General features: G+C 39.9%; 1 protein-coding gene across 2 annotated transcripts in view; it reads right to left on the bottom strand.

The window, feature by feature from the left end:
• Nucleotides 1-21,805, bottom strand: part of fibcd1b (fibrinogen C domain containing 1b) — a 172,416-nt gene that overhangs the window by 123,059 nt on the left and 27,552 nt on the right. The window contains exon 2 of one of the 2 annotated variants that reach the window (XM_077585884.1): nt 8,401-8,498. The gene's annotated coding sequence lies outside the window, so the exon portion shown is untranslated. Of the gene's footprint in view, nt 1-8,400; nt 8,539-21,805 lie in introns of those variants that run through there. The other variant, XM_077585885.1, reaches the window with a different exon arrangement.

Raw genomic sequence — 21,805 nt, forward strand, 5'->3', positions numbered from 1 at the left:
CGTCTCGTACCTGATTGAAACTCCCCAGGGGAAACCAATGATCGGCCGTCGCCATTTTGGCTCAACGTCAACGTTTCCACAAAAGTGTCTAGCTGTAGATGATGTCGTGCCTGGGCAGATATTTTACAGTCGAAAAATCTCGGGTCCATTTTTGGGCCAGTCGCCCGGTGGGAGCAGTCCGAGGTCGACCAGTCGCGGTAACGCGGGGCAAATCAGGGAAAATAATCACTTATTGCAATATAGCAGGGGTTCACTGGTACCACTTTCATGATAAACAGATGCCATTGCTGGTTCGGAGCTAAAATTCGCAATGTTTTTACACAAAAAACCCAACACTCATTTAGCATTAGCAAAAAATTAGCATTTGGGTTGTACCTATGCTAGCGTTTTTTATTAAGGAAAAAAAAAAACTGTCATTTATACCAATTAGCAAACAAGTTAGCATTGGTTTGCACATACGCTAAAGTTTTTACCAAAAAACAAGCAAACAAAAAAAAAACTCATTAGCAATTGGCAAACCAATACACGTTAACTTTTTTACCAAGGGTTATATTAGTGTTTGTATAAAATATATATATTTTTAATCACTCATTTGTAGCAATTAACATTTAGCAATTACAAACCAGTTAGCATTGGTTTGTACGCACGCAACGTTTTTTTTTTTAACCCAAAAAACTAATTTGTACCAATTAGCGTTTAGCAATTAGCAAAACAATTAGCATTGGTTTGTACGCATGTTAGCATTTCTATATAAAAAAAAATTACTCTTTTGTGTCAATTAGCATTTAGCAATTAACAAACCAATTAGCATTTGGTTTGTACGTACGCTAACGTTTTTAACCAAAAAACAAGCAAACCAAAAAAACTCATTTGTACCATTTAGCAAATAGCAAACCAATTAACATTGGTTTGTACGCATGTTAGCATTTCTATAAAAAAAAAAAATACTCATTTGTGCCAATTAGTATTTAGCAATTAGAAAACCAGTTAGCATTGGTTTGTACGCACGCAACGTTTTTTTTTTTAACCCAAAAAACTAATTTGTACCAATTAGCGTTTAGCAATTAGCAAAACAATTAGCATTGGTTTGTACGCATGTTAGCATTTGTATATTAAAAAAAACCCTCTTTTGTGTCAATTAGCATTTAGCAATTAACAAACCAATTAGCATTTGGTTTGTACGTACGCTAACGTTTTTACCAAAAAACAAGCAAATCAAAAAAAACTCATTTGTACCATTTAGCGTTAAGCAAATAGCAAACCAATTAACATTGGTTTGTACGCATGTTAGCATTTCTATAAAAAAAAAAAAATACTCATTTGTGCCAATTAGTATTTAGCAATTAGCAAACCAATTAGCATTGTTTTGTACATACGTTGAAATATTTTTACCAAAAGTCAGTCATTCGTACCAATTAGCAAACCAATGTTGTATGTATGTTATCGTTTTTTTACACACACTAAAAAAAAATCACTCGTTTGTACCACTTTACACTGAGCTGCGGCTCATACTAGCTATGCGCTGTAAAATAGCAACGATTTAGCGTGGAGCTCTCTAAAAACGCATGAGCAGACTTTACCGGGCTCCAAGTACGTCAAAGAAACGTCAAAGTCGAACACAAGCGCCCTGGTTGACGCTCGCCACGACAAGTTGCGAGGGCGGGTGGGTTTAACGAGCATCAAATGGGGGAATGGCATCGGCGCGACGGAAATCAATGGCCCTGCCGTGGGGGGAAACGAGGCCAAAAACAGATCGATGGACAGTGAACTGAAGGATGCATGCATACAGTAAATCTGTACTTTATCCCTCACCTGTGTGTGTTTTTTAGTGGCTGTATATATTAGAGATGTTTACAGCAAAGCAACACTGGCTGCCGCATCTTCTCCCCGAGGTCGCGGCGGGACAGCTGTTCATATAAAATTAACAGGTGCTTTCTGGCGAGAGCTTCTTCTCGTCCTTGTTTTATAAAAGATGTTTTTTATTTATTTTATTTTTTTTTGCCTCAATCCGTCTCTGCCTCGTTTAACGCAAGGAATTGGACATACGGACTATGTCTTTAGCACCTCCATTATTCTGTCTGGTTACTGGCTGTAACATATTTTAAGGGTTGTTTAAACTTGGTGTCTTTGGGTTTTAGTGTTGTTGTTTTTTGGGGAGCTTCAACACATTTTTGCAAGCGCATGTGTCCTTTGTGAAAGGATGCGCCACCCAAAAAAAAATTCCACCAGCAGTTTCAGCAATAAACATGAAATTGGATGTCCACGTGTATCATGACAACACACGGTCTCAAAACAGGAAAATGGCCATTTTTGGTTTTGAGCCATTTGGGGGCTAAATCTGACTTTGCTCAATCAGAGGCAGAAACAAATATACACTAAGGGTGTCAAGTGATAAAAAATGTTTAATCGTTATTAAATCTCATAACTTTAACAGTTAAATCACAATTAATCGCAAATTATATATCTGTTCTAAATGTACTATAAAATGTACAATCATTTTTTAAAATTTGTTAACATAAAAAACATGTTAAGCCTATAGAAATATGGTTGCATCTTTTAGTCATTGATACAGTCGTTTCATAATAACTCCTAAAATTGAGTTAAAATTGTGAAATGTTGATTTGTGTTGGGGTCATTTTTCTGCCACTAGATGGCCTAATTGCGTTTATAAGATTTTTTTTTTTTCATATTAATAGCTATCTAATCCTAAACATGAAGTAACTTAGTGGTGTTAAAGTTACTTTAACGCACTGATTTTGACACCCCTAATTTATACATATTATATATTTATATTTTTTATATAGTTCCAATCAATTTTAGGTAACAAAACACTTTACTGATAAACAATGATCAAACTTCGAACAGCTAGTTGTAATTTCAAATTGTAATTATTATTACTTCCATATTCAACAATTCAAAACTTGGAAGCACTGGTACCTGGAAAATTCAAAATCTATTTAGAAGAGGGAAAACATCTTTGCATTGATGAGCTCAAGGCACGTGCCCCCACTCGTCTAAACACAACATTCTGATCAAATTTTTTGTTCGTGGAATCGATATTTATCAGTTTTGTCTTGTCGCCATCTGCTGTCGGCTGAAATTGACGTCAAGATGCCCTCGGGCTCGCATTGCGAATTTCACATGACCAAACCGAGAAAACAGGTTACGTTTTTGTAACGTAAATGCAAAGAAAATTGCCTCAATTTCCCATGTAAATACATAATAGAGCTTAGCAAATTCATGAAACCAACTGAATCAAGCCTAATAATTTGTCGCTTTTTCAGGTGAGTCGTACATTTGAAAACAAACAAACATTTCCAAGATGTTAATTCTTTTTCTTTTTTTTTTACTAGAAAAGATGTCCATTGCACGAAGTCGACCAAGCACCATCCAATTTGTGCTTTGGTTTAAATGAGACACAAAAAGTCCTCCAGTTGAGATGATTAGAAAGGAGATGAGCAGTGAGAAGATTTGTGCGGACAGGGAGGCTCCCCAACGTTTACTACTCCGCTTTCACACCCTTAATGAAGCTAGAGATGACTTTAATCCCACTCGGCAGTCCCGGCACGACCCGGCGCCTCGGTCCGCGCCGACGCCAACCCGCAGACTGCACGCTTGTCAAAGGCCAACAGATGGAACATGATTACTCTAAGTCTCATTCCTGCCATTATGCACCAATGACAACGTAGCAAGATGTGTTTGCGACGACTTTATGGGCGCAAGTCGGAGCGCGCCGCTAACAAGAAATCATACTTACAGTAATTAACGTTAAAACCCAAAAATGTATACATATGGTTTTTTTTATACTCTTTCACTCCCAAAACGTATTTATATGTTTTTTATGTTTGTTTGGTTTATGCTAGAGCATACAGAAGGCTTTGATACAGCTTCTGCCATAAAGCAATGGTACAAAAAACAGCCAGCAGGTGGCAGATGAGTATAAGAGATCAGCCAGGGCCATGTTGCAACAAGCTCTTTTCCCCCAGTGTTTTCAACTGGTTTGTGAATAATGGTTAAACTTAGCTATGCTCAAATTTTTAAAATGATTTCTCAGGAAGTTCAGACAAATTTAAAAACTTTATTCTCACAACATTGCGCTGTTATTATTGTAAAATGGAGGACAATTTCTTGTAATATCCTACGTTTACCATCGTCGAATTATAGTGTTTTGTTTCTAGGGCGGGAACTTTAACCAAATTTGTACATAAATTAGAAAGTGCCGCTAACACTAATTTGGGCTAATGCATTGTGAAAGTCACAATTACAGTATGTAAATATCAAAAACACTTACAGGCCGTAATTATAAAAACTTAAATTACCGCGTTTTTCTCATCAAAATGTCATTTTCCTAATATTGCCACTTAATTATCAGGAATTGCACATTTTGGCAAGGATGTTTCTTGAAAATCAGGTTATCCTTGTTATATTTTGCCTTTATTAAAACCCCACAACTTTCTCTTTAATTTCCCATTTTTATCCTTGTAAACTTGCATCTTTAGTCTCCCTAATATTTCAACTTCATTCGAGTAATTGCGACTTTATCCTCTTGATACGCGATTCCGACATATGCTTGCAGCACGGCAAATGTGTCCCAAATTGAAAATGTCAGCCGGTGGACGTGCTAACTAATGTTTAGTGCCGCTCCAAAGCACATTGATGAAGCGCCTCCAAATGTGCTACGCTGCTCCTCGGCGGGGACGACATCCATCACGCCGTGAGGGGTTCACCCGCGACGCCGTGCACCCTTTTACCCATCTGTCAATCAGAAGACAGGTTTTTCTAGAATACCCGCACACGCCCACATGACCCACACTTACCAGTGTTTGAAACACGCCGGTGGTTGTCATGGTAAAAAGATAACGCCTTGAGCCTGGTACACACAGTTTTTTTTTTTACATTACCTAATGTTTTTAAATGTCAGCGACAGAAGAAAGATGGATATAGAAGAATGGTTCTTAACTCATTTAAATCCAAAAATGTGTAAATACATTTTTTAATACTTTGTTCTTCACTCCCAAAAACGTATTTATATGTTTTTTTTTAATTTTTATTTTTTATGAAAGAGCATACAGAGTGCTTTGATGCAGCTTATGACATGAAGAGGTGGCTTAAAGCAATGGTAGTTATTGCAAAAAAACAATCAGCAGAGTATAAAAGATCAGCCAGGGCAATGTTGCAACAAACTCTTTTTGACAGTATTTTCACCAGGAATGTGAATATTGATGAAACTATATTCTAATGCCAATTGCTGCAAAACGTAAACAGATACAAATATACTTTTTTTGCCTGATGAAAGAAGAGACTCTAATCTTTCTCTCGGTAGGTTCCGTGTTTTTATAGCAATAGAACCCAATATTCTGTGGGCCTTGCAAAATCAGTGAAAACCCAGTAAAACAGCTGGGAGCAAAGAGACTTGCGTCGGTGAAAATGGCTGGTGTGAATGAGTTAACCTTGTTGGAGGTACTAGCTGTGCCGAACTAGAATTGACCTTTTTGCAAACCACGCCCCTCAAACAGCCAAGGTCCACCGAACTCGTATCTGCTCCATTGAATTCCATTGCAAAATCCATCCACAAAACCTTTGTCAGCATCAATAAATACCAAAGTTCCAACAAGCCTGTGGACAAGTCAATTGCTCAATTTGGGATTGCAAATCATGCACCACCATAATATATATATATAGTATAATTATAGAGCACTTTAAAAAAAAAAACACCGCTGTTTTCTTAAGATGGAACCAAGGGGCAGCAGATACAATGAAAACAGCAGAGGCCCCAGAATTGAACCCGGTGGAACACCATACAGGTTAATTTATATTGCGCATGTTTGTCCAATTACTTTCTTTTTTTTTTGCTCGACATATGAGGTAAGCAGTGGTCACACCAGCTGTTGGGGGTGGACAGACGACGAGGAATCAGGTGATGTCGGGTTTTTGTTCGTCTGCCTGCTTTGTGACCTGGCGGTAATTTAACCTTTGTCACGGTAATGCATTGCCAGTTGCCAGTATTTAACTTGCTCTTTCCAGAGGTACCTATGATTCGGTCATTTATCTACGCAAGTACTTTTTGTGCTCTCCACTTTGTGTGGGTTTTAGTCTGTTTGCTAGCTTGCTCCATCCAATTGTTTTTTGCAACAACCCTTTTCGCCGTCTTCGCTCTCTGATTTGAGGCGGCGGGCTGCGGCAGGCAACAGACTAATACGTATCATTATACTCCCTGACGTAGCTACGGTCGGTGATGAATTATTTCTATACCGGTCTGTCCTGTTGAAGGATGGGCGGAGGTGACATTTACGATGATCCCAGGTGACTTTGGGGTGGGAGGCCGAGCGCGGTCTTTGCTGGTCGGCAGTCAATCATAGACATTCAGCTTAGCGTAAAAAACAGTGTAACCGTTTGCTGCCTGCCCTGTAATACTATGGAAGATACAACTGTGGAAGTTAACTCTTTGACTGCCAGACGTTTTCAGAAAAGGGATGCCAGCCGATTTAAGCATTTTGACTGATCTTTCAAGGTCCATAGAAAATGTTGTGTTTGGACTATGGAAACACACATACTACCAAATGAAAGATTGGACTCTCATCTTTCATCAGAAAAAAAAGTTTGTTTCTACCTTATTCCGTTTTTCAGTAATCAACAATAGAAAATGGTTAGTTTCACCTCTGTTTTGAAACAAACATCTTTTAACGTCTTTGGCACTCCTCCATAGGATTTTACTAAACGTTATTGAACGTTTTTGGCAGTCAAGTATGAAAGTAGTATGAAAACCTAGAATATTTTATTGTACATTTAGAATCGATATAAAATTTGTGATTAATCGTGAGTTAACTAGTGAAGTCATGCGATTAGTTACAATTTAAAAAAATGAATCGCCTCTTGCCCCAAATTTTTAATAATCTTTTTTAAAAATGAATTTAAGGCAGTGAATGAGTTAATTGTCGGGCAATTAAAATCATAATTAATTGCAAATTGTATCCCTCTTCTAAATGTACAATTAAAAATAATCTAGGTTTTCATACTATTGTTAACAAAAGTGGAAAAAAATGTTAAACTAATAGAAATAGCTCAAATGAATTTTTGACGTCTATAGCCGTCAATGGCAGTGAATGAGTTAATGTGGCTCTGATGTAAAGGATTTACTATGAAATGTTACCTGTTGAGATGGAGTCTATCCAAGTAAACTTTAGATCAATAAGCAGGATGAAGACCGGACTGATCGCCAGGCAATCACAGACCGTTGAAGTAGTTGTGATGTGACAGCTGCAGTCTTTTCAATCTCCATTTAAGCGTAAAAGATTGACAAGTGCGTAAACGCAGGGACGGATCCAATCCCATTGATGCTCATTAATTGCTTTCAGCATGTTTCATGGGTTTATAGCCATACGATGCTGGGGGGGAAAAAAAAAAAGCGCCGTTGTATCTGGCGCGCACGCATTTGCCGGGCGAGCACTTCATGTGGTTTGTTCTGTACTAAATGTTTGGCCTCCCCCTCTCGTGTTGCCTCTGCGCTCGCAGCTCCAATTTGTCTGGAATTGGAATTCCAGTCATTTTCTCAAATGTCACCCGCCACTCGTTTATATCCAATCAATAGCGCCTCTAACAAATCTAGTTTTCTTGCCGGCGTCCAAATCTCCTGTAAAACACTCGTCTAAAAGCCGCATTACCAACCAGACAAACAAATCTACGGGGCGATGACATATTTTCTCCCCCCACCCCCCCCCCCCCCCCACCCTCTCGTAGAGCTTGTTGATCGTCGGGGACTTTTAGTGTTTGCTGTCTGGCTGCTGTGCATCCCCCGCCGGTTGAGGGTGGGGAGGTGGGGGGATTTGATGTTTAATCCGTCAGGTGCATGGCCAAGCATTCCTTTATCAACTTTATCAATAGAAGTGCAGCTTTGCCAGCGCAACGTGGAGGCGGTGCAAAAGCAATTCCTTCATGTGGAGGAGATGGCGGTAGCCGGGGTGGGTGGTGGTCCGTCTGGTATCAACAAGAATAAACCCGCGTGTGCTTGCACTAATGCTCTCAAGTGCTCAATTGTAATTTAGTACCCATACGCGATTGTTTTCAACTCCTTCCATGTGAGCCATATTTTAGATCGCTGTGCTAACATTTACAAGCTATCAGCATGCAGCCTAAACTCGATGCAGTTTATATACGTTTACATTCATGACCAAAAACTGCACGACTTTCCTAACGACTTGCTTATGCCAAGACATTTCAAACTTTAGACTTTATCAGAAAAAAATCATCCCGAACAGATGGTAAATGAAAAAAATGGATCCACGTGTGCAGGAATTAATTAGCGCGTCTAAGCGCTTTCAAAAGACACCGACGTCAATCGATTTAGCGGATCTGGCTTGTGTGTGTATCAAAGCGGGGAACGAGTCTTGAATGGTGACTCACTGACAAGCGGGGACGAATCTTCACAAGGCTCGCTTGTTGATCTTCCCCTCGCTGACGACTGGACTCAAACTAGGCATGATGAAGCGTCGGCAAGTTTCCTGAAATAGTGAAACAATTTCTCGAGGTTAGCGATGATCTTTTTCGCGCTTTATTCGAGAAGCAAAAGCACAGAAGAATTTGAATTGTAACCGCATGACACACGGTGCCTTCTCGTCGGTGTGCGTCACCGTCTTTCGTTTTCTCAGGACACGATGGTTGCAAAGTTAAGACCGAACATTCCTTTATGACACGTGGATATGTGGGCATAACAACCCAACACCTGGGTATGTGTACAAACGAGACACCTACGTATGTGTAGATAACAACCCAACACTTTTTTTTTTTTTTTTTTTTTAAAGTGGATTATGAAAAACTGGCTTGATTTGTCATTTGATTCCTTGCAAGAAAGAGAAGAGGTTGCATCGAGCAAGCGGTCCGGCTATCACAAAACAGGGTACAAAAGTAAACCTTGGATAAAAGATCTGATCAGCACGGCTAAATTTCAATGTTTGGTGACTCAGCCTCTGCAACCGCTTTGAGTCAATCACATTTCTAGTGTGTTTGTTTTCTTGGATGAGTCGTCCCTTTTTATCTGAAGCCGTTTTGTGTGTGATGAGGCTCTTTGACCGAGAGAAAATGAAGTCTTGAATTGCGTCAAAGCGCAAAAATCAAGTACACTACTCAGCGAGTGAGATAATGAAGATGACTTTTTTTGGACACTGTCAGAGGTATTGATTACAGGGGCCGTGAGAGCTGAAATGCAGAAGTGAAGGCACCCTCGAAACTCATTTTGCTGTGAGGCGACTATTTCAGAGTTGCTTTAGCCATTTCCAGAAGTCCTTCAAAAGATGAACTTTTGCTGCAAAACGGAGACGGATATAAATATACTTTTTTTTTTGCCGATGAAAGAAGATACTCTAATCTTTCTTTTGGCAGGTTCCAATAGAACGCAATATTCCGTGGGCCTTGAAAAATCTGCCAAAATTCAGCAAAACAGCCCGGAGCGAAGGGGATTGCTTCAATGAAAAGGGCTGGGAGTGAATGAGTTAACAAGCAGGTTACTTTTACTTACCGTCTCAATATTTGTAAAAATAATTAAATCGCAACGCAGCTACAACAGTGAACCTCCTCGACTGACATTGTTTTGAAAATTGTTTCTCCTTTTATCCCTCGGGCTGTTTATTTGTACATGCAAACCCTGAAGATATACTTTAAAGGAAAGCTAATTCTTAATATTTTTACGTCTTCCTTTCTAACGCTGCATAATCACACAGAGGATGTTCAAAACTGCAAACAAGCTCGAGGGATTTATTCGCTTCCCCTGCGAGACGCCTTTAGAAAAAAAAAAAAAAAAAGTCCGACATCCCGAGAGATCAAACGGCTCACCTGCCGCGTCGATTGAAAGTACCGCGGAGCTATCAAAAGGCTTTTCTTTTATTGACGAGCTTTTCTCACAAATCAGTACGACCGCCTTTGCTAATGCATCACAAGCAGAAGATTACAAAAAAAAAAAAAGGAGACGAGACATGTTATTCTTCACGACTCGTTTTGCGCTCACGGGGTAAACAGATATTTTGGTGAAAGAGGACAAGACAAGATGGCACCGTGGCTTCAGTGGAAACACACGAAAGATTCCTCGGCAAACAGTTGGTGGCACAAATTTTTGTTGCTAACTGTTTTCCGTTGTAGTGCAAGTGTGGCCACTCATCATGTCTCCATGCCTCGGGGCTCTACATGCAGCTGGTGGTGGCGTCAAGCCAGGAGGCGGGAGGTGGAAACTCTTGGATGGGTCACCCGGAACAGCAGATGGCGACGGGTGGAAAGTGGTGCGCCGGCGGGGGATCCCTCGGTCGGATTTTTTGCAACCAACTGGGCAAAACGTGGCGAGGAAGCAAAAAAAATATATACATAAATGCTGAAAATCAATGAAGATTTTCAATTTCCAGGTAGACCCGTTTCCGACAAATACCCCACCTTTTTTTGCCCCAAGATCTACGTTTCAAGCAGCCAACCTCGACCACGACCACGTCTCCAGTTTGGGAGCTGAAATTTTGGGCCGCCACCTCCACAACGGCGGTGAAATGCAGACGAATGAACGGGATGTCATATTGATTGCATTATATTGCAAGATAAGGTTAGGGGTCCATCCCAATTCAGCAACAAACCGTTTTCTCTGGCGCGCACATATCGTAAGTTCGTTAAAAAGCATTCTATTGCCTGTAGCTGTCCTTACTCCCACACCACTCCCCCGCCACTCGTGTTCACATCACACACATTGTACGTCAACTACGCAGGGTAATAAGACGGTATGCTAATTGGTCCCGTGAAAAACAATAGTCAGGTTTCCATCCAATCGTTTTGAATTTTTTTTAAGCGAATTTACTGAAAATGTGCAAAACAGACATGCGACTTATGCCCGTTTCCTTCTGTTCTTCTTTTGCGAATATTGAGAGGGGACTCCGCCGCTGTAGGTGGCAGTATACACCAAAGTGAAGAAGAAGACCAGGAAGCGACTTTTGGGCCCTTTTTCGATTTTCTAGCGTTTCCATTCAGTTTTATTTTCGCATTTCTTGAAAATTCTAATCAAAATGGATAGATGGAAACCCAACTAATGATAACCGGACATTTTCATGAATTTATAAACCCTGCCCGGATGCCCGGAAAGGGTCTAAAAAGTGGACATGTTCGGACAAAATTAACCTGTGAATCCACCTTTTGCCGTTCGTACAACAGAATACGAATTTGCTTTTTTTGTTCAACTAAGCATGTGTTTGGAAAAAATGGTGCGATTTTGGGGATTTTTTTTATTATTGCAAAAACAATCGTTAAAGTGATTCAAAGATGGCTAATAAAAACGGCTGTCATATTTGATAGACAACATCCCGGCCGGGCTCAGGGAGGGGAAACCTCGCGACAAGCGGCGCAGGAAATGCAGGAACCGCATTGAACTTTTGCCAAGGCTTCATCAATAATGTCTCAAGGAGTGCTGGGTGTAAGAGGATATATTGTAGCAGAGCGCCATGCAAATGCTCGCTTGTTAAATTGGATCTGTGCAGCTCGGGGCTACCGCGGGAGAGGAAGCCAGCGAGGTTGACTCGGGATAAAATTTGTTTAGCGGGGAGAAAGCGGAGGGGAATTGGAGGCCGGGAGATGAGAGGAGGTCGGACAAAAGTGCCACGGGGTGTTCCTGAATCCTGAGGTGGTGTCCTGCTACAAGGCCACGGGGGGCTGAGTTGGGATTAAATGCTCGGGGATGACGGGCCGTGTGAGAGAGTGAGATTGCTTGAACCCGCAAGCGAGTTCACATCAGTCACTTCATTGGGAAAAAAAAACAAAAAAAAAACGAAACTCATTGAAAAAATTTGAAATTGTACGTTAGGTTCAACTATATTGGGTAGAGACGCTAAATCATGTTGCATGTTTACAAAAAGACATTTGGGTTTGTTGATCACAAAATTGTTATTGATTTTGGAAAAATATTGGGAAAGTCTAAATTGAATTCATCCATCCATCCATCCATTTTCTTGACCGCTTTTCCTCACAAGGGTCGCGGGGGTGCTGGAGCCTATCCCAGCTGGCTTCGGGCAGTAGGCGGGGTACACCCTGAACTGGTTGCCAGCCAATCACAGGGCACACAGAGACAAACAACCATACTCACAATCACACCTATGGACAATTTGGAGTGTTCAATTAACCTGCCATGCATGTCTTTGGAATGTGGGAGGAAACCGGAGTACCCGGTGAAAACCCACGCAAGCACGGGGAGAACATGCAAACTCCACCCAGGAAGGCCGAAGCCCGGACTCGATCTCACGTCCTCAGCACTGGGAGGCAGACGTGCTAACCAGTCACGCATCATAGGGCTATTGAACAGAGTTGGCAAATCCAGGTCCAGAAAGTAAAAACCCTGCCACAGTTTGGCTTTAGCCCAGTTGCTAGCTAGCTAGCTAGCTAGCTCCCATGGTGCTTGTTTACCTGCTAGGGAGGGAGCTAGCTTGCTAGCATCAGGGGCTAAAGCCAAACTGTGGCAGGGTTTTTACTTTATGGACCTGGATTTGCCAACTCTGTTCAATAGCCCTATGATGCGTGGTTTTGTAAAATTTAATTCAATTTAGACTTTCCCAATATTTTTACAAAATCAATAACAATTTTGTGATCAACAAACCCTAATGTCTTTTTGTAAACATGGGAACATAGCTAGCTAGCTCCCTAGCTAGCACCTGGGCTAAAGCCAAACTGTGGAAGGGTTTTTACATCCTGGACCTGGATTTGCCACCTGTTCTGTTCACATTGTACACTAAACTGCCTTTGACGTTCACAAGAGTGAATGTTCGTGTTCATTCGCCAACATTTTTTTTTTTGTTGTTGGAAAAATAAAATCCAAATTGTCCTTAGATTTTAAATGAATGGAAAAAAACTTTCATTAGTTTGAGGATCAAAATGTATGCCACTAACAGTGTAACTCCAGGTGCCAGATCCACTGCGACCAGATGCGAAAACGACACCCCTTAAAACGTGATAATTGTGACGACAGGTACAACAAAGCCTGCTGCAAAACACCTCCTCCAACTCTTCAACACGACACAAAGTTTTTCTTTAATGGTGTGATATGGGGCGATGTAAAATACAAGTTGTCTTTGGTGTTTAAAATTAACTATACATTAAGGCTGGGTTTAAAAAAAAAAATCTAATAATACACATATAATAATAATAATAGATTTTCCTTTTCAAGTTTTAGTCATAAAACCATGAATCTATTGTTTTTTATATATATATATCTGACATGAGGCCCATTCGATACGTATCTCGATACACAGGTTGCGATTCCATTGAAAAACGATATCTTTCGGAGCAGAACGGTTCGATTAGGTTTGGGAGCGATATGATTTTTGATCCGATACGATTCATTTCAATATTCAAAACAATATTATAACTGACACTTGTAGACGTTAATCATAAATCACAAATGATTACAGTATCTTCAAACATGTAAAAAAAAAAAAAAAAAAGCTCTTTGATATTTTTTTTTTTAAACACAGAAAACTTGATTTTAAAATAAATAAATAAAATTTCGGCAAAATTAGATCATTTTTAGGCGAGGGTCGGGGCGATTTTAAAAGAGCTAATATCCGCCGATTAAATTGATCAGCCTTAAAAAATAATAAGTGACTGTACATTATTCAACGTTTGATGTTCTGTCAGGTTTTTCTGACAAAAATTCTGGTTTGCAAGACAAAAGCAGCGATAAAATATTCGACTTCCGCGATGATGTCAGCTCTATGCAAAAAGAAGACGAGGTGTCTCCAAATGTTCCGTTCCCTATCCACTTCTTGGCCCCCACTTCTTGGGGGTCAAATTTCAAATCGCATTTTAAAAACTTTGCTTTTTTACGGAAGAGGGTTTGTGAAGAGAGGAGAAAAGATTTGGCAGGATTCTCACGATATTGAATCATTTATTTTAAAAGATGAATAATTATTATTAATTAGTCTTTCTAATAATTTTATTTCTCTTAATAATTTTTTGCGTTTAAACATTTTCTTGTTTTGTACCAAAAACTAAATGATCATCCCCAATTGTGATTTCAATTACCATAATAATCGTGATGAATATTTTTTTCATAATCGAGCAGCCCCTAACTGTCATTGCATCCGTTAATTAACCCTTGGCACGTCTGTTATTTGCGGACCAACAGCTTGGGTATTTACTGCTCCTCCGTCAGGTTACTCATTAAATACAAATCGCTGACATTGGTGAGACACAAATGGATCTTTACGAGAGCTGCTCTACCGTCACCGCGTAAATGAGCGCCCACCCGATCGCACAATGGCGCTATTAAGTTTCACCGGGGCTCATTGTGTTTTTGACGCCTTCACACACGCACGCACACAATAGAAATATCATCGCACATGTCAGACTGTAACACTATATGATGTGTTTTCTTTCCCTTTGTGACTAAGAGCATATAAATCCTTGGTTGTGTTACGCGGTAATCGTTCCAAAAATAGCACTCTGTGATCTTGACCCGCCAGTCGATAGGGGAAGGCGCTGAAACCTGATTACACACGGACGGCATTCCGAGCGGCGTCCATTTCGATTTCCCTACGCCCTCGGCTCAGGCGGCTCAAAGACAGGTGTGATACCGCATGCCTGGCTATCTAGCGTGCCGGATTGATTAAAAATGCAAGCTCGGTCCGCACAGGTGCGCTGTTAACGCGCGCTGCGTTATGCATTGCAGATTAATCACTGCTACTTTTCGTTTGTGGTCGGGTCAGCAGGCAAGGACAAGCACAAACGAGACGGAAAGGCAGTAAAATACAGTAACCAGGTCTAATCTGCACAGGGCCTTCAGAATCCGTAGCGCCTGTGGGTGCGGAATTAGGACCCAGATGCAGACAAGACACGAGTCTTTAGTAACTCCTGCTAGGGCAATGTACAATTTTATATGACAAAATAAAGGCCTATAAGATCGAATAAGAGTGACTAGAAAAACTAAGAGTGGCTAATACATCCCCATACATTACCATCGGAAGGCACATAGTAACTGCATAAAACTAGACGGAGTGGCTAATACATCACCATATATTATCATAAGGCACATAGTAACTGCATAAGAGTAGAGAAACTTAAAAGTGGCTAATACATAATCACACATTGTCATCATAAGGGACATAGTAACTGCATAAGACCAGACAGAGTGGCCAATACGTCATACATCATCATCATAAGGCACATAGTAACAGCATAAGACTAGACAAACTAAGAGTGGCTAATACATCACCATACATTAAAACCATAAGGGACATAGTAACTGTATAAGACCAGACAAAGTGGCGAATACATATTACATTATCATCAAAAGGCACATAGAAACTGCATAAGACTACACAAACCAAGAGTGGCTAATACAACAGCATACATTATAATCATAAGGGACATAGTAACTGCATACGACTATACAAAGTGACCAATGCGTCATACATTATCATTGTAAGACACATAATAACTGCATAAGACTAGACAAACCTACGAGTGGCTAATACACCATCATACATTATAATCACAAGAGACATAGTAACTGTATAAGACTACACTGAGTGGCTAATACATCATACATTATCAAGAAAAGGCACACAGTAACTGCATAAGACACGCCAAACCAAGAGTGACTAATACAACATAATACATTATCGGGAGCATAATAACTGCATACGAATAGATGAACTAAGAGTGTCTAATACAGCATCATACATTATTATAAGACACATAATAACTGCATATGACTAGAAAAAGAAAAAAAAAAGAGTGGCTAACACATCATCATCATCATCACATGTTATCATAAGACACATAGTTACTGCATAAGCAACTGACAACATCATAACACAATGGCCCAACCTAAAAAACAGTCGCATATGACCCAATGACCCAACACAACACAGTCATAACACATGCCGGCAAATGCAAAGTCAAAATTAGTAGCAATTGGACTGTTAATTCAACCAATTGGATTTCAAGTGTGTCCTCCCATGACGCTGGTGGTATTGTTTTCACCCCCGAATTTATTGTTAAGGGTAATGAGTTTGAAATTATATATATGAGGTAAAGTAGTCCCTTTTAAAAGTAGTTGAGTTGTATCGTAATAAAACACTAAATGTTCGCTAGTTAAAGCTGCAGGCGTCCGTGTACTGTGAGCGGCTTAATAAAGTTTTCAATTGGAGCCGTTTTGGAGCATCAAAATGGAGTGCACGGCTTTCCCTCTCCACTCACTTTGTGTTTATAGTCATTTAAACACTCAGCGGCAACGTCGGCCGCGGTGGGCGGTCGATAATGAGCTGTGATAGAGTCAAATGGAAATCAGATGTCCCTTTTTTTTTTTTTCCTTGCCGTGACCTCGCACCGACACGTCCAACCTGTTTTCTGTTGTTTAACTCAAAACTCAAGCCTTCCTTTTGGCTCAAATTTAGTCGCCAGCCACCACTTTCTAGGGAAAAAAGATGCCACTCTCAGTTGCGAGTGTTGTATAAAACCAATGGCTTGAACCCCCAATTTGAAACCCTACTAAAGGCTTGAAACCCTACTTTGAATGCCTAACCCTAGCTTCAAACCCTATCCCATGTTTAAAACCCATATTTGAAAGTCAAACTTTAGCTTGACACCATAATGTGAAACAATCAGCATCGACTTGAAACCTTGGCAATCGCTTGAAACCCTAATTGGAAAGCCTAACAATGACTTTGAACCCTAATTGGAATTCCTAGATCAGATTTGAGACCCTATTTTATTGCCACAGCCTGGAAACCCTGATGTGAAACCATCTGCACTATTTGGAATCCTAATCTTGGCTCGAAACTTGACTTAAACCCTTAACTTGGCTTTAAACCCTAATAGTCATGCTTAAGCTAGACACCCTAACCCTGGCTTGAAACCCGAATGGAGAAAATCCTTCAGCCTTGTTTGAAACACCGACCCAAGTTTGAAACCTAAATACAAATCCTACTTTGAATCCTTAAACCTTTAACTGGAAAGAAAACCTAACCCAGGCTAGATTTAAGCCTGATTTAAAAGCATTGTTATTGCAGCCCACGTCGTCACGGGTGCCTTGTTTGCCTCGGCAGTTTCGCGTTGTCACTTTTTCACGGCTGAGCGCATAACCCAACCAAGGCGGCGTCTTTATTACTTGGCCAAGGTCACATTATTCCTGTTGTCGTGGCGACGCCGTTGCCGGAGATGAAACCACGCAGACGTCACAAAACAATTCGGACGAGGTAGCTAACGTGAGCGAACGCGGCGGCAATACAAAACCACTTCGGGGTCCTTCACCATCCCTTGACGAGTCTTTCGGGAACGGAACCGGCATCAAAAGTGACGGGACGAGATTTTGTATCTGTTCTAAACGTGCAACAAATTTTTTTTCTGGGGTTTTCATACTCTTGTGACAAAAGTGAAACTAAGAAATAGTTCAAATAAATTTTTGACGTCTATAGCCGTCAATGGCAGTGAATGAGAGAAAATAAAAGAAAAAGAAAAAAAGCAGAAGAAAAAAAAATAAGAAAAAGAAAAAATAAATAAATAAAAAAGTGACGGGAAAACTTTCAAAGTCCAACGCTGGCTTGAAACCGTAACCCAGACTTGACTTAGGGTTCAAACCCTGACTTACTCAAAGTGTAAGCCAAACTTTTAAACCCTTATCCCTGGCTTGAAACCTTCATTTGAAACCATAACTTTTGTTTAGAACCCTCACCCCCTGTTTAAAACCTGGGCAGATGCTTCCAAGCATTATTAACGGCAAATTGACTAAGCGCATCTGTCAGTAAACGACGCCTTTGACATGACCTTGTTGGCTTCAAATGAGTCGGAAAAGGCCCCAACGCCAAACGCCGAGCGGCTGACGTCGACAGCAGCCAGGCGAGGGCTCTCGCACCAGCAGAGCGGCGCCGCTTAATTCTATTTTCCTCTGCACGGTTATTAGACTAAGGTGACCTTCACCTTCTTCTTCTTCTTCTTCTCTGCGAGGAATAAGAAAATAAATAAATAAATCGCACGTGTGAAAAGGTAGACGGAGCCACACAAGCGTGACTGACTTGACTTTTTTTTTTTTTTAACGGGAACAACAAATTCCCCGCAGTTCAGCCGACTTCCTCAAAAAAAATCATGATTGTTGGGGGGGGGGGGGGCTGATTGTGGTCTCAACATACTGTGGTTTTTATACGTGGAGAGGAAAGAAAGAGTTGGCGACCTACGACCTGTGAGTAGCGCAGCGATGACGAGCAACGTGCTGGGGAATGCGCACGCCATCGACCACCAACAGCAGCCAAGCAAAAGGATTTTTTTTTTTTTTCGGATTCTGCTCGGTTCAGAGGCCACTCTTTATCTTTCACAGCTCACCTTGCACACAAAGCAACTCGTGTTCCTGCTGCTCGCAAATGCCGCCAAGCCTTCGAAACATAAACGTGTTGGAAATTCAAATCCAGGCTTGAAACTAGGGCCGTAATTGATACGGATGGTTTGTGAACTGATGCTGATTCTGATATTTGGCAGGATAAAATTCCGATAACCTATTAATTGAAAAAAATAAATTATATATATATATATATATATATAATTTATTTATATATATATATATATATATATATATAATTTATTTATATATATATATATTGCATAGATTTGTGGAGACAAAGTTGTATTTTCCAATTTCAAAAATGTGCAGAATTTCACCCGTTCATGTTAAAGATTAGATAGCTCTTAATATGAAAAGAAAAATGCACTGAGCGGTCTTACAAATGCAATTATGCCATCTAGTGGCAGACAAATGACCTCAACACAAATCAATATCACACTCACTTTTTTTTTTTTTTTTACAATAGGCTACAGGAGACATTAGACATTTTTATTTTTAACTCCATTTTATGAATATTATGAAATTGCTGAATCAATGACTAACAAATGCAGCCATATTTCTATTAGTTTAACATTTGTTCCACTTTTATGTTAACAAGAGTATGAAAATGTATTTAAAAAATAGTTTATTGTACATTTAGAACAGATATTTAAAAAAAAAAAAAGATTAATCCGAGTTAACTTTTGAAGTCATGCAATTAATTCCGATTAAACATTTAAATCGCCTGACACCCCTAACTATTGTTGGCTTGAAACCTCAATTTAAAGCCCTAACTAACGTTGACTTGAAATCTACAACATTGGCTTGAACCTTCACGTTGAGTCCCTTTTACACATGTTTGAAACCTTGACTTGAAATCTTAACCAAACCCTAATCCACAACACACAAGGCATTCAGTGATGCTGGTTGACTCCAAAATTTCAAAAACAATTGCACCCCAAAGTGAAAAGAGCTGAAGTGTTCGTAGTTGACCTTGAAGTTTATTTCTTGACGTTTGCAAGCATTTTCTCCCAGCAAATTCCGGTGGAACTCCGAATCCCTTTGACTTTTCGGCCGCTGCAAGCTGCACTCTCGCACTAAATTGGCGGCAAACACGAAAAGACAAGCAGCCGTCTTTATGCGAGCTAACCAAGTGGGAAAAAAATGCATTAGGAGAGCGCGGTCTTGGATATGTGAGGCTCTTGTTGAGCAAAGATGGCGCCTTATTAGTCATTCCCACAATGCGACGGCTATTTAAATGCTAACGGGCCTCTCATCCCTGTAACTTACAGGAGCAGGGAGGAAATCACAAAATCCACGGGCAACTGCATTTTGCCCTCGGGGCTCAGGCCGGATGGATCACCTGCAGCAGGCCGAGGACAAAGGCATGGGTGTTGATTGTTCTCCCGGCATTAGTCCATATTTGCGCTAAAGCACATCAGGTTGTTATTGAGTGATTCTAAATTGACTTGGCAATTCTCTGAGAGGCGCCGAGTGCCGGCGAAGAATAACAATGAGGTCGAGAGAGGCTACTGATGGAGGCCGGCGGGGGAGAGGAGCAAGTGGAAAAAGGAAAAGGGCGGGCTTATCAATAAGCAATTCATTCTAATTGCTAGTTTGAAGCCGAGCTCGGCGTGCAAATGCGCCAACCGGTCACATCTGCAGCTGTGCGCTCCTCGGGCACTCATTTTAGCGCCAAAGCCGTAAAACTAAAAACACCCGACCAATTAAAACACAATTTAACTTGACGCTATTAACATTTAACCTAACATTTAGAGCAGTGGCGGCAAAAATGCTCAGACTACAATACAGTACAGCATGTCAAAAGATTGCTTAAAGTAGAAGTAGGAAGTGATTAATTAACACAATTAACGCAACATTGTTAACATTTAATTTGTCCCTTGTTCATTTGCTCACGGAAAAAAATGTTTAGAACAAACTAGCTAGCTAAGAGCAGAAGTAAAATACGCTGGAAAAACAAAAAAAATATATATATACAGTTTTTCAGTAGAAGTACAGTGTATAAAACTGGTAAAAGCAAAATTAAACACAGTTTAACTAGACGCTAATGACCTTCCCCTTGACCCTTGCTAATGCTAATATGCATTAGAACAGGCTAGCTAAAAGCAGAGGTGACAAAAATACTTAACACTCGTAACTAAGCGATGGAAAGCGATGGAAAATGACAAACACCTGACCAAATAAAACATTTTACTTGACACGTTTAACATTTAAACTGTCCCTTGATCTTTTGCTAGCGGATAGACGCTAAGAGAAGGTTAGCTAAGAGCACAAATGGAAAAAGTAAAAAATACAGATTCTTAAGTAAAAAAGACTTTAGTAAAAGTACTGATTCAATGCCATTGCTTACATAAAAGGAAAAGAAAAGTATAGATTCTAAAATGTACATAAGTATAAAAGTAAAAAAGATTTTTTTTTTTTGCTTTTTCATACAGTAGGTTTTGTTAAAAACAGCGCTCAAAATATTTTCCCCTCTAAGATTATTTACTCGATCATCATGACACAAAATAAAAAAGCTAGTTATTGTTCGCTAAACATGTTTCCATAGGTTTGCTAAAGTTGTGAACTAGCTAACAGAAGAATAAATGCTAAATTAGCTACTGACTATAGACAGAAAAAAGACACTTCATCTATATTGTAATTTTTTTTTCAGATTAGATTGAGGATTATTGAAACTGGTTGTGTTTAGACTGGCACAAGAAAGAAAAAAACATTTGGCATGGATCGTTCTTGGAGATTTCAACATCCAACAGTTATCTTTAATAAACAGGAAATCGCTAGCTTCTTGGAATCTGTTGCGTCATTTCACCGTCGTTAATGGCTCGTGTTCCAATTTATAAGCCCCCAAGATGTCAATGTTTTGACTTGACTTCTTTCTATGAACAAGATTTTGACTTCGGATCGTCACCTGTGGAGGTTGAGAAAAATAAGAAGCCAATTTTGACAAATTAAGAGGAAACGCTTTGTTATTTTTTTTATCGATATTGTCACAGTAGGTGAAAAAATGCTATTAAGATAACAATATCATGCACTGTTGGGCAGGCGATGTAACTTAAACTCAGCAATTACAGTAACACTTGATTGTTTTTTATTAGTTCTTCTTGTATTAATTAATTAATAAATAATGTTTGGGATGCATTAAACTTTATATTTTTTTTTTTTGTATTTTATTCAAGCCATGTATAGCACTTTATGTCATAAAATATACTTGTTATTTACGGATTCCTGATCCAAAGTCTGCCGGCTTCCCAATAGTTTGCACTGTCCTGTCAATAAATCAATGATAAAATTGCGTTCAAAAACAACACGGCTTGTCTTATTCCTCACAGCCGTAACACACCGCGTTCAGCATGTGCATCTGCGCGGCTCGCAGGGTCCATACGGATGGCAGTTTTTGTTTGTTATTCTTTACTTCATTCCTCTCCGCTGCCCTCTAGGCAAGCGTAACAAGCTAAACAAACACGC

Source organism: Vanacampus margaritifer, chromosome 14 (assembly GCF_051991255.1).
Source record: "Vanacampus margaritifer isolate UIUO_Vmar chromosome 14, RoL_Vmar_1.0, whole genome shotgun sequence".
Taxonomy (NCBI): domain Eukaryota; kingdom Metazoa; phylum Chordata; class Actinopteri; order Syngnathiformes; family Syngnathidae; genus Vanacampus; species Vanacampus margaritifer.